The sequence below is a fragment of the Octopus bimaculoides genome, chromosome 1 (assembly GCF_001194135.2).
Source record: "Octopus bimaculoides isolate UCB-OBI-ISO-001 chromosome 1, ASM119413v2, whole genome shotgun sequence".
Classification (NCBI taxonomy): domain Eukaryota; kingdom Metazoa; phylum Mollusca; class Cephalopoda; order Octopoda; family Octopodidae; genus Octopus; species Octopus bimaculoides.
The window spans coordinates 149,282,521-149,287,528 of record NC_068981.1 but is presented as its reverse complement, the minus strand read 5'-3'; positions in this window follow the sequence as shown (position 1 = coordinate 149,287,528).

The following is a 5,008-nucleotide window of genomic DNA, read 5'->3' as shown; positions in this document are numbered from 1 at the left end:
TCTCTCTCTCTCTCTCTCTCTCTCTCTCTCTCTCTCTCTCTCTCTCTCTCTCTCTCTCTCTCTTGATGGTACAACAATCACACGAATGACTGAGCAACTGAAATACTTGAACGTATATCTCATGTCATGTTGAAGAACTGCTTCGCTTCGTGGTATCTACAGTAGCCGCGATAATATAAGGAACAGGAAGAACAAGTGTATTGAAATAGTTATTACAGAAGATTAACAAAACGTTGAGACTAGATATTTTACACATATTTAGGTACATCTAATATCTATCATTTGTGAAAACTTCAAGTGAATGGAATAAATATTTTGTAAGTTATGAGGAAATAAACAATCTTCCAAATTGCAGTTAAGGGTCACGCAGAAGAAATGAATTACTAACCGAGGTATTTGTTGTTTAGAAGACTGTTAATGGGCTAACAGTTATTTATTACGATCATACCTTATTGGAACATTCAATGTCAACACGGCGGCTAGTGAGAGACGACCGGTGTCCTGTGATGAAAAACAAAGGATTGTGTGCTTTCACCAAGAGGGCAAGTCAAATTCTGTGATAGCGAAGTGTTGTGCAACGAATTGTAGCTCGTTTTAAGTCATCAGAATCGACAGATGCTAAACCAAAAAACCGGTAGTCCTCATAAAACTTCACCAAGACAGAATCGTATTATGGTTAGAATGTCACTGAAGGATAGGTTTAAGAGTGCTGCTGAGATATCTTGCGAGTTTGGCCCCACTTCCGATGTCAACGTATCGCGCAAAACAGTTTCTCGGAGGTTATGAGGTTCTGGGTTGCTTGCACGAGCGCTGGCAAAGAAACTTCTGATCTCCAAGAAGAATCAAAGAGCCCGTCTTCATTTCGCTCACGAATATGTCGTTTGGACAGAAGAACAGTGGTGGCAGATTCATTTTAGCGATGAATCGAAGTTTAATGGGATTAGTTCCGATAGCGAATATGAAGATGGTCCTGGCCTTGCACTCCTATCATATAGCTCAGCATTAGATGCCATGGTAACATTTGCTGGACGTATCATTTCCATTACCTCAGGAACCTCTTCATTTGTAAATAGTATGCTACTTGTCTTAGATAAACAGAGGACTCGATTTGGTATCTTAATTATTCAAGCATCGAAAAAAGAAGTAATTAAATTGGAATGAGATAGTTGCTGAAAGTCACGTGCTGTGTGTGGTTGACGATGTACAATATCTGTCAAATGTGAGCCACGGGCAGTACCAAGCTCAATTTGCTTCCGGCTTCTTCGAGTGGTATTAAGCTGGACCACAAGGTCTATCGAGTTAATGTGGCTTCTGACTTTTAGCGAATATTTGCCATTTAGCGTTCAGATTACTCTGTCAAATTTAATTCTAATTTATTCGCAATGTCTTGAATCAGTCATGCATTAACTCATAGCTTTGAGATTTTAATGATGTGATTGTATATTTTTAGAATGACATTGCAAGATAGGTACACAGGGTCACATCTTGGCAGTTTGAATATATAAAACAGGTTGAATAATTGGGCTAGATAGGGCCTGTTTAAATGCTAAAGGGTTAAAGAGTGGCTATGGTAAAGAGATCGGTGCAGAAGAAATCTCGTACTTCTTCGTACCGTGACATGGCCCAGCTAAATGGAAATAAATAATGTAATCAAACGATCCCTCACTTCTGGTGTTATATTTGTTAATTTTGACTCACCAGATTTGACTGTAGCGATAGTAGAACCCGGGATACGATGGCCATTTTTGTATGCTACCGATTGACATGCCCCTCTGATGCGAATGTCACCGATATTTTCGCTAACAGTTACATCTTAGAAATTACGATCCGTCCATCGAATGTTGCGATGTAGACTTGTTAAAGCAGGCACAAGTACGAGTGTGTACTGAAGATATCTTTGAAACGGTGATGATGGAGTAAAAAACAAAACATGGTTCCGCCTGTAAATTGAAGAAAGCTATTTTTATCAACGCCATCGGGGCAAAGTTATTTGAGACGGTGAGTGAAGCGGCATCTAATTCATTATTTTGGCAGCTTAACGGTTTTTGGCAATCATTCGAGGCAATATTTCGTGTTCAGTGCGTTTCAGGGTAGAGAGGAGACATGAAGACAAACATTATTAAAAATTTTTTTTATTTCTTCAAAGAGACGAAAAACATTTCATTATATTCACGCTGTGAAAAATACATTACAGTATACACCAAAATTCAATATTGTACAACGATATTTCACCAGTCAATGCGGGAGTTTCAACCAGAAGGTTTGACCGATTCGAAATAGCTGTCAAAACTCCCTCATTAAACCTTAAAAAAGAAAAATGTATTGAAGATTAAAGTCCTAGAAAGTCTGGAATGTCAAGGCTGAAATGCTAACAAGAGCAACAAGGACATTGTCCGGCGTTGTTAAACTGGCAGTGAGCTAGCAGAATCGTTAGAGTAGGTCAAAATTCCTGGCGGTATTTCTTCAGATATTTTACTGGCTGAGTTCAAATCTTACTGAGGCCAATTTTGCTGTTCATCCTTCTGGGTCAATACCAGTTAAGTACTGGTGTCATCACAACTAATCCTCCTCAACTCAAAAGAGCAGGTCTTGTCTAAACTAAAACCAATTATAAAACTGGTATCGTATTAGGTATTCTTAATTATGCCTAATGTGCAACCCCCAGTCTTTTTTTTTTTTTTTGCCTCACAAAATGTGAATATGAACAACTCCGATTTACCTCATACTTAGGAGAGGATAATTAGGTATGAAAAGACATTTGTTTGGACGCATGTGACATGATAAGATAGAATTAAACAAACTTTCTCTCTCTACTCAGTATCGAATCGAGTAGGGCCGAGCAGTTAAGGAGTTCACTCTGCAGATCTGTTGTTCCATGTCTGATCCAAATGTGAGACGTTTCCAGCAAGTGTCTTCTACCATAACATCGGAACTACCCAAGACTTATAAGTTCAAGTAGAAAGGCAAAACCTGTGTGGACGCCTCAGAAATGGACTGTACATGATAGGTGCTAGACTTAATATATGACATGGATCAACACTACTTCCTAGGCATTTGAGGCCTTTAATGGTGTCCACTCTGCTGAAAGGATTTCGACCAGGTCTTTGGATTTAGCATAAACCATGAGTCGTGGTCCAATACCTTTCCAAACTAATCACATAAACCCCACGAAAGCATCATGGACGATGCTCTTCTTCCTATGATTAAGTTATAACAAAATATTGATGTACAACAAAGGGTATATATCAAGCTGAAGGAGAAAAGGTGGCTTCCAATCAAGGATTTCAAAACTGATGAGCGGGAAGAAGAGCGTCACCCTTAGATTGGGGGCCTAGTTCACATGCTTGCAACAAACCGTACCTATTTAACCGGGTGACAGATTAGAGTGCTTTAAAGAAGCACTCAAGAGGCGGAGGATAGGCGAATTGAACCGAGCTTTCTGCGCAGAAACAGACACGATCGTATGTCAATAAGTATTTAAAATAAATGAGGATAGCACTCCATTATCGTTGAACTAGCTAAAAGTAGCAACCAAATCTCTCTCAAGCAACATCATATCATCTAAAACAAAATACACGTGTGAGTGTCTTGTGTGTGTGTGTGTGTGTGTCTGTATGTGTGTGTGTGTGTGTGTGTGTGTGTGTGTCTGTGTTTTTGTGTGTGTGTGTGTATGTGTGTGTGTGTGTGTATGTGTATGTGTGTGCTGGTGTGATTGTGTTCCTGTAACTTAGCGGTTCAACAATAAAATAAGTACTAGGCTTTAAAAAGTCCTGAGGTCGATTTGTTCGACTAAAATCCTTCAAGGCGGTGCCCCAGCATGGCCACAATCAAATCACTAAAAAAAAGTTAAAAGATAATTAATGAGACTAATCAGTGTTGATCATCAAGTTCATGTAAATTGAACATGTGATTCCGTTAATGCTGTCTGTTGAATTTACATTTTAAACAACACCTATTGGATTTTAGGGCGAAATTTGTAAATTAGTAGACAAAATATTGCATTATTCAGCATTCTCTAGTTAATATTCATGCTTTGGGCAGTTATATATACACACTTACATAAATATACAAACATACAAATAAGTGTGTGTGTGTGTGTGTGTGTGTGTGTGTGTGTGTGTGTGTGTGTGTGTGTGTGTGTGTGTGTGTGTGTGTGTGTGTGTGTGTGTGTGTGTGTGGACTCCGTTTGTGTGTGCTTCTGTGGATATGTATAATTATATTTATACATATGTGTGTGTAGGCTTGTATATATTCATGTACGTACATACACACACACACGTATGTATACACGCACGTACATACACACACACACATATATGTGTACGTATGTATGTATGTATGTATGTATGTATGTATGTATGTAAGCTCATTTCTCCTGTATATGACACTTCAAACCAAATGATTAGTGCGATAAAAGTATTTTATGTCGGTGTCTAATCAAATAACATCATCGTGTAACGTAATATCTTCAGGATTAAAACGGTATGTAATGTCAACGTAAAAGACCAGCAACTGTCAGCTTGGGGATGGACGCACCTGGCGAATACCTTAACTGTGGTACGGGTGTTGCTTAGTCTGGTCAGTGGCTTCCCAACCGGATTTTTGACGACAGGACGCTAAGAAATTGGATTAGCCGTACAGCAAACAATCAGTGCATTTTCTAGTCGACGCTGAACAAACAAGACCTTCATTTGGGAGTTAATTAGCTAATGGCAACATTTGTTTCTCGTCTATTAGATACATTCTTGAAGCACCGGGGGTAGGGGAGAAGTGGAACAGAGATCTTAGAAGAGTGGTGGCAGAGATGGTTGGTATCATTGCTCCAAAGGAAAACCTTTTGTAGTTTCAAATTACACAAAGAATTATTTGTGTTTTTTTTTTTTTAATATTTTATTTTATTTTGGGGGTGTATCTTTTTCCCTCGCACTGCACCACAAGCTTAACAGTATTTTTTTTTTCTATAATTTTGTTATCTACCCTTATTTAATCACTTTTTTATCTCTCTCTC